Below are 9339 nucleotides of genomic sequence, written 5' to 3'. Positions count from 1 at the left end.
CCTGGCCCTCTCTCTCTCTCCCCTCTGCCCCTCCTCTCTCTCCCTCCTGCCCCTCTCTCTTCCCTCCTGCCCTCTCTCTCTCCCTCCTGCCCCTCTCTCTCTCTCCCTCCTGCCCCTCTCTCTCTCTCCCCTCCCTGCCCCTCTCTCTCTCCTCCCTGCCCCTCTCTCTCTCTCTCTCTCCCCCCTCTCTCTCTCTCCCTCCTGCCCCTCTCTCTCTCCCTCCTGCCCCTCTCTCTCTCCCTCCTGCCCCTCTCTCTCTCTCCCTCCTGCCCCTCTCTCTCTCTCCCTCCTGCCCCTCTCTCTCTCTCCCTCCTGCCCCTCTCTCTCTCTCCCTCCTGCCCCTCTCTCTCCTCCCTCCTGCCCTCTCTCTCTCCCTCCTGCCCTCTCTCTCTCCCTCCTGCCCCTCTCTCTCTCCTCCTGCCCCTCTCTCTCTCTCTTTCCCTGCCCTCTCTCTCTCTCTTTTCCCCTGCCCTCTCTCTCTCTCTCTTTCCCCTGCCCCCCCCTCTCTCTCTTTCTCCCCTTCCCCCCCCTTCACCCCCCTTAACCCCCCCCCCTTCCCCCCCTCACTGTGTCTATGTCTCCCCTCTCTCCTCCTGCCCCCCTCTCTCCCTCCTGCCCCTCTCTCCCTCCTGCCCCTCTCTCCCTCCTGCCCCTCTCTCCCCTCCTGCCCTCTCTCCCTCCTGCCCTCTCTCCCTCCTGCCCCTCTCTCCCTCCTGCCCCTCTCTCCTCCTGCCCCTCTCTCCCTCCTGCCCCTCTCTCCCTCCTGCCCCTCTCTCCCTCCTGCCCCTCTCTCCCTCCTGCCCCTCTCTCTTTCTCTCCTTCTTTCTCTCCGTCTTTCCACCCCCCCCCCCCCGGATCTGAAATGTTTCAACGCGATCATCCTTTCCCCTCCTCCAGGGTCAAATGAACCTTTTCTGAACTGTCTCCAGTAGTAACTCCGTCCCCTGCCCCCTTGAAGAAGACGGTTAGAACTGTCCCAACCGACCCCAGAACTCGACGGGTCAAGACGTAGGTGAACAGAGGGGAGTGCGACTGGCTGGAATCTGTAGCTCAGCACCTCTCGGACGGGAGGGCTCGGGGGAAACGATAGAAGAGAATGTCTTGTGTGTCCACCCCCGATGGTGTTTTGTAACGCACTGGGCCAGTGGACTGTGGCAGCACGTGTGGGTTGCAGAGGGCATATCCTGACAGAGCACACGTGCGGGATTCTGTCAAGGAACACTTCCACCTCAGCGGTATTCCAGGATGCTCGGTATTTGTTTAACAGATCTGTAAAATAAAATTTTATACTCGTGCCATTTAGCCTGACGTCATCTTTAGTGGTTGGGGGGGTGGGGGGGGGGGGTGCGGATGTTTGTGGATAACCCGCAACAGGAGAGGGCCAGTACGCACGCGTTTCCCTTCGCTCTCTAACTCCGTCTGCCTCCCCCCCCTCTCTGTTCCCGGAACAGGCAATTCCCCATTTATCCCAGCTCGCTTCCGGAGCGCGGATCTGCGGGCCACTGCTCGGCGGTTTGAAGGTGGGGGGGGGGGAATGGGTGGAGTGCTGAACTCTGGGTTGGGCAAGTTCCAAGTGTTAGCGTGAGGTGGAGACCTGGAGGGGGGGGGGGGGGGGCGAGAGATGGAGAGATGTGGCCGCTCCCATACAGAATCATCAACTCGGAGCAAATTCCTTGGAGCTTGGGACTGTGGGGCTTCCTTCTGCTGGGTGGGGGGGGGGGAGGGGGGAAGTGTTTGGGGTAGATGAAATCCGTGCAGGCGAAAGGGATGGAAGAGTTTCTTGAAGGCACAGTGGTAGCGCCCCTATCTCTGGGCCTGGGTTCACCTGTTCCGGACAGGTTGACGAGGAAATAACTTTCAGAACATGTTGGGTGGGGGATGGGGGGGGGTCAGTTGAGTGGGAAGGGAGGAGGCTGTTTTGTGGACAGCAACAGCAGGGAGAAAAAATGATGGACAGAGTGGCCTGCGAGTAATTTGGAGTTTCTGGAACGCATACCTATCCCATTCATATTCTGAAGCCGAGTTTTTGAATATTTCCCTCTGTGCGTCAGTAAGCGAGTATCCCCTTCACCCCCCCGCCCCCTCCCCCAAACACACGTCGAGCGGTTAATGGACATTTCTCTGAATAGGAATTGGCTTTATTGCCACATAAGCGTAGCAAGCAAGTACAAGTCTCCACTTACAGTGCTCTCTCCCCTACATCAAAGACACCTTGGAGATGACTGCCAGACTACTCATGGTGGCCCACAAACCCACCAACACACTAAAGCAGCAGCTAATGAACTTGAAAGACCCAATACAGCCAACAAGCAAAACTAACGTCATTTACAAAAGGCCGTGCAAGGACTGTAACAGATACTACATTGGACAAACAAGCAGAACACTAGCCACCAGGACACATGAACACCAACTCGCCACAAAACGACATACTAGGACATACAGATGAGGAAGGACACCACGTCGACTGGGACAACACATCCATCCTCGGACAAGCCAAACAGAGACACATACCAGAATTCCTAAAAGCGTGGCATTCCAACCGGAACACACTCAACAAACACATCCGAGTTCGACCCCGTCTACCACCCCCTGAGAAAAGGACTTCACCACAGGAAGTAACATCACTGCAGGAAATGACATCACCAACCCAACCACCTAAATAGAAAGCAGGAATTTTTCAGCTTCTCCCGGAGGCCGGCTGAAGATGTCACCTAGCAGGGTGACGAAACGTCTGGAAGTGAACCTTCCAGCTCAGCGAGCAAACCTGCATCCAGAACCTCAACCCTGTGCTACAAATCTTCTCAAAGCTCGATGTTTTGATATGTGCAGACTCTTTAAGTGCAAATTATCGGGGGGAAAAAAGTTAGAAAAGTAAAGAAAACAGTCCAGCAATACATGAGGAGGGAGCAGAGAAATTAGGAGTTCAGCCCTTCCCAACCAAACCCCTCCCCCTCAAGGTCAGGAGTTGGAGACCACGTCGAGGCCGGGAGTCCACACGTTTCGAGCGGTTGGAGTCCATTTGGCTTTTAGGCCAAGCATCCGCCACGCCCCCTTGAGGACGGGAGGTGAAAAAGAGAAAGAGAGGCGAAAGAAAGGGAGGGAGATGAAGCAGACGCGTGACTGTTCAGGAGACGGGTGCGGTTGCTATGTTGGAAGGGTCACCCTCCCCTTTGTGCGTTGGGTGGTGGCACCGAGGGCATTGTGGGTCAACCCCTGCAGCCCGTGGACTGCAGTGGTTTCAGAAGGCATCTTCCCCTCACCCCCCCCCCCCCCCCACCCCCACCAAAAGCAGCCAGCCAGCGACACCCATATCCCAACACCGAATTGACCAAAAACTCACCTCTCTGAGGCGGAGCACCCAAGGCTGCGCAGGTCATGAGAGGTCACGAGGAGGGGTGGGGGGACGACTCAACCCCCAACAAAACAAAATGCTACTGGATCTCTTCCCGGGCCGCCTCTCCAACGGGAAAAACATGTGACGGTCTCTTCGCCAAAACCCCCAACCAACAGCCACCTGGACAGTTGGCGAGAGTCCAGACAGAGATGAAGCCTCTGACTAGGCCGTGCCCCTTTTACCCCACCAGGTTTGGACGTTCTGGTGGCGGGGCGGCTTTACCAGGGGAACCGCCTGACATGATCAAACTCCACCCCCCACCCCCCTTTTTTACTCCCCAAGGGAATTGAACGGCATGGTGCGCTGACCACTTCCTACTGAACACGGGGACCGAAGGGTGTTGTTTCTCGCTAAACCTCTTTCCCCCCCCCCCCCCCGAAGGGTAGGCGCAGGAGTTGGAGCATTCCCAGCGCCGACGCCAGGAACGTTGCCGGAGAAGTCGGCCCGATAGAGCAGAGATCTCGAAACACAGATGGGGGTGAAGTGAACAAAATACCGCGGGAGAGGGATTGACCGAGCGGACATAGCACAGAGACCGTCTGCGCAGGTCACTGAAACTGTCTTCCTCGAGCTGGGAATCGATTATGTTTTAATAGGAGCCTTTGTACAATGACGCTAATTTAAAAATAGGGCAAATGCAATGCGTTTTGAGAATCAAGTGACGCTGGTGATAACCGCAGTTATCAGAAGAAAGTGCTGATTGCAGATACAATAGAGCAACCTGACCGCATCAGACATTATCCCAGCTGTCTTCGAGGGGAGGTGAGAAGTTCCCTTTTAAAGCAGTAACAAGGTATTTCCATTGTTGCTCTCCTGTATTCTGGTACCCCTCTGTCTGGCCCGTCCTTTGGGTTACTTTGGTATCACTGGGTTACGAGACTGCCCTTGAGGTTTTGGGAGAGCTTTGAGAGGTTGGGTCCGGGAAGCTTATTGAGAGTTTGTCTTGGGACGTGGTCTGTGGGTGACTGTGGTCATGTCTGGTTTCTCTTCTCGGCCTGTTCGGTCAGTGCTGAGGCATTCTGGGTATTTCTTGTCTGGTTCGGACGGGCTTGATTTTCTGTGTGTGGGTGGGCGGGGAGCAGATCTTTTCCCACAAACGTCCTTCGCCAACAGGTCGAATCCCCCAGCGCGTGGTGTGGTTTGCGTACTGAGGGTCCGCGCACAGCTTGAGGCAAAGGTGGTGGTCAGGATGAGGACCCCGCTGGGCCACGTTCTTCTCCTGTCTGGTTCAGGGCTTGGTTCACGACGTCCCCTCGGACGAGGTCCGCCCTTGACCTCCAGGAAGATGGCGCCGCTCCCAGGATGAGGTTAGACTAGATTCCCTACAGTATGGCAGCAGGCATGGTCACCTGAGGCACACCCGTTCGATGAAGGCCAAAGGTTGGGGTTTCACTCCAACCACCAATCCAAAGCAAAGGCATTCCTTACTTGAAGACCCTCAGAAGATGGGTCTTTCTCCGCTGCGTCTTGGTGGCAGCTTCCCCCCAGCTTTAGTGCGGCCCTCAGCGCGATATCCTGGCCGCGGGAGTGTGCTAGTCTGCAACACGCGTTCGGGGTCCACCGGAAGGCCAACGCGTTCGGGCAGGCCAAGGCTTAGACCGAGTTGATTCTCCACCAGCCGACGTTTGTCTCGGCTCGCCTCCCAAACCCGTCGCGTCACAGAGCTGCTTGGGGACAAACCTTGACAAAACCCAGGGGATCTTCTTCCAGACTCGCTTTCCCAAAGGCACGTTCCTGCAGAAGATGCCTGATGGACTCTACCCTCCTACTGGCACTCTAATGGTGGCGCAGATGGACCAGGAGCACTAGATCTCACAGGCGTGGCCCTTTGCACCACCAGCTCTCTTGGTGCTTGTTGGCAAGTTCTGACCGCGAGGCATTGTGCCCCAAAAGAGTTAGGCACAACCCGACAGGATCGACCCTTCACCCACCTCGAAGGGGAGGTGTTAGTAAGTCCGGAAAGTGTGAAAATAGACAAGTCCCCAGGGCCAGATGGGATTTATCCGAGGATTCTCTGGGAAGCCAGGGAGGAGATTGCCGAGCCTTTGGCTTTGATCTTTATGTCATCATTGTCTACGGGAATAGTGCCAGAAGGCTGGAGGATAGCAAATGTGGTTCCCCTTGTTCAAGAAGGGGAGTAGCGACCACCCTGGTAATTATAGACCAGTGAGCCTTCCTTCGGTTGTGGGTAAGCTGTTGGGAAAGGTTTTAAGAGATAGGATTTATAAATCATCTAGAAAGAAATAAGTTGATGAGGGATAGTCAGCACAGTTTAGTGAAGGGTAGGTTGTGCCTCACTGACCTTATTGAGTTCTTTGAGAAGGTGACCAAACAGGTAGATGAGGGTAAAGCAGTTGATGTGGTGTATATGGATTTCAGTAAGGCGTTTGATAAGGTTCCCCATGGTAGGCGACTGTACCAAATACGGAGGCATGGGATTGAGGGTGATTTAGCGGTTTGGATCAGAAATTGGCTCGCTGAAAGAAGACAGAGGGTGGTGGTTGATGGGAAATGTTCATCCTGGAGCTCAGTTACCAGTGGGGTACCACAGGGTCTGTTCTGGGGCCACTGCTGTTGGTCATTTTGATAAATGACCTGGATGAGGGTGTGGAAGGATGGGTTAGTAAATTTGCGGATGACACTAAGGTCGGTGGAGTTGTGGATAGTGCGGAAGGACGTTGTGGGTTACAGAGGGACATAGATAAGCTGCAGGGCTGGGCTGAGAGGTGGCAAATGGAGTTTAATGTGGAAAAGTGTGAGGTGATTCACTTTGGAAGGAGTAACAGGAATGCAGAGTACTGGGCTAATGGTAAGATTCTCGGTAGTGTAGATGAGCAGAGAGATCTCGGTGCCCATGTACACAGATCCCTGAAAGTTGCCACCCCGGTCGATCGGGTTGTTAAGAAGGCGTACGGTGTGTTAGCGTTTATCGGGAGAGGGACTGAGTTTCGGAGCCACGAGGTCATGCTGCAGCTGTACAAAACTCTGGTGCGGCCACACTTGGAGTATTGTGTACAGTTCTGGTCACCGCATTATAGGGAGGATGTGGAAGCTTTGGAAAGGGTTCAGAGGAGGTTTCCCAGGATGTTGCCTGGTACGGAGGGAAGGTCTTACGAGGAAAGGCTGAGGGACTTGAGGCTGTTTCCGTTAGAGAGAAGGAGGTTGAGAGGTGACTTAATTGAGACGTATAAGATAATCCGAGGGTTAGATAGGGTGGGCAGGGAGAGGCTTTCCCCTCGGATGGTGATGGCGAGCACGAGGGGCCACAGCTTTAAATTGAGGGGGTGATAGATACAGGACAGATGGCAGAGGGAGTTTCTTTACTCAGAGAGTAGGAGGGGGCGTGGAACGCACTGCCTGCCACAGTAGTAGACTCGCCAACTTTAGGGGTATTTAAATGGGCATTGGATAGGCATATGGATGAGAATGGAATAGTGTAGGAGAGAGGGGCTTCAGATTGGTCAGCACAGCATGGAGGGGCCGAAGGGGCTGTACTGCGCCGGAATGTTCTATGTTCCCCTTTTCCTGTAGGGTCTCGTGGGCGCTACCACTTCCTGTTGGAATTGCGGTCAAAGGCATTTTCCTTTGCAAATTTCTCCATGGAAGGCAGGTGGTACGGAACAGTCCAAAGACTCAGAGGGTTCTGTGGGTAACATGACCACACCCATCACAACACCCGGGGCAAGTCACACCTCAGGGTAACATGGTAACACCTCCCTTCCCACCTATCCGCTGCACCCTCCTCTCCGACCTATCACCTTCATCCCCACCTCCATCCACCTATTGCACTCTCAGCTACCTTCCCCCCCGCCTCACCCCCTCCCATTTATCTCTCCACCCCCTAGTCTCCCAGCCTTATTCCTGATGAAGGGCTTTTGCCCGAAACGTTGATTTTCACCCTCCTCAGATGCCAGGACAGAACAGATAAGAGGTGAGAGTTCCAAAATAGATAATTGGCTGTTAAATAGATAGGAGAAAGTGAGGACTGCAGATACTGGAGATCAGAGCTGAAAAATGTGTTGCTGGAAAAGCGCAGCAGGTCAGGCAGCATCAAAGCAGGAGAATTGACGTTTCGGGCATTAGCCCTTCTTCAGGAAGATAAATGGATACCTGAGTTTTGGTTGCTGTTTTGACAACAATTCAAATTTAACCAATTTATTTAAATTATGCCCCAGGATACTAAAACCCAATCAAGCTTGGATTTATGGTATTGACAACATCAGACCAACGACAGGGAACGATGTTGGGGGTATAAAAGATGCGGGCAGATCAACTGTCGTAGAGACAGAGAGCTAACTACCCATCTAATATGAAAAACTCTCAAAGAAATCAAAAGGCATTATCCATCAAAAAGTACCTAAGGATATGGCAGCAGAATTGGAAGACAGTATTATGAGACAGTATGGCCTCGAGGTTAACTTAATGTAACGTTTAATAACTGTTTTATTGATTAGATTATAGTGTGGAAACAGGCCCTTCGGCCCATCAAGTCCATACCGACCCTCCAAAGAGCAACCCACCCAGACCCATTCCCCTACATTTACCCCTTCACCTAACAATACAGGACAGTTTAGCACGGCCAATCCACCCTAGCCTGCACGTCCCTGGGCACTATGGGGACAATTTAGCAAGGCCAATCCACCCGAACCCGCACATCCCTGGGTACTACGGGACAATTTAGCACGGCCAATCCACCCTAACCTGCACATCCCTGGGCACTACGGGGACAATTTAGCACGGCCAGTCTACCCTACCCTGCACGTCCCTGGGCACTACGGGGTCAATTTAGCATAGCCAGTCCACCCTAACCTGCACGTCCCTGGGCACTACGGGGACAATTTAGCACGGCCAATCCACCCTACCCTGCACGTCCCTGGGCACTACGGGGTCAATTTAGCATAGCCAGTCCACCCTAACCTGCACGTCCCTGGGCACAACGGGGACAATTTAGCACTGCCAATCCACCGTACCCTGCACGTCCCTGGGCACTACGGGGACAATTTAGCATGGCCAGTCCACCCTACCCTGCACGTCCCTGGGCACTATGGGACAATTTAGCACGGCCAATCCACCCTAATCTGCACATCCCTGGGCACAACGGGGACAATTTAGCACGGCCAGTCCACCCTACCCTGCACGTCCCTGGGCACTACGGGGACAATTTAGCACGGCCAATCCACCCTAACCTGCACATCCATGGGCACTACGGGGACAATTTAGCATGGCCAGTCCACCCTACCGTGCACATCCCTGGGCACTACGGGGACAATTTAGCACGGCCAATCCACCCTAACCTGCACATCCCTGGGCGCTACGGGGACAATTTAGCACGGCCAATCCACCCTAACCTGCACATCCCTGGGCACTACGGGGACAAGTTAGCACGGCCAATCCACCCTAACCTGCACATCCATGGGCACTACGGGACAATTTAGCATAGCCAATCCACCCTAACCTGCACATCCCTGGGCACTATGGGGACAATTTAGCACGGCCAGTCCACCCTAACCTGCACATCCCTGGGCACTACGGGGACAATTTAGCACGGCCAGTCCACCCTAACCTGCACATCCCTGGGCACTATGGGACAATTTAGCACGGCCAATCCACCCTAACCTGCACATCCCTGGGCACTACGGGGACAATTTAGCACGGCCAATCCACCCTAACCTGCACATCCCTGGGCACTATGGGACAATTTAGCACGGCCAGTCCACCCTAACCTGCACATCCCTGGGCACTACGGGGACAATTTAGCACGGCCAATCCACCCTAACCTGCACATCCCTGGGCACTATGGGACAATTTAGCACGGCCAGTCCACCCTAACCTGTATACCTTTGTACTGTGGGAGGAAACCCACGCAGACCCAGGGAGAATGGGCATACTCCACACATACAGTCACCCGAGGCTGGAATTGAACCTGGGACCCTGGTGTTGTGAGG

The sequence above is a fragment of the Chiloscyllium plagiosum genome, unplaced genomic scaffold (assembly GCF_037043375.1).
Source record: "Chiloscyllium plagiosum isolate Xiang-an unplaced genomic scaffold, Cpla_swu_hap1 HiC_scaffold_51, whole genome shotgun sequence".
In the NCBI taxonomy this organism is placed as follows: domain Eukaryota; kingdom Metazoa; phylum Chordata; class Chondrichthyes; order Orectolobiformes; family Hemiscylliidae; genus Chiloscyllium; species Chiloscyllium plagiosum.
The sequence above is the reverse complement of the archived record's forward strand: the minus strand, read 5'-3'. Positions refer to the sequence as shown.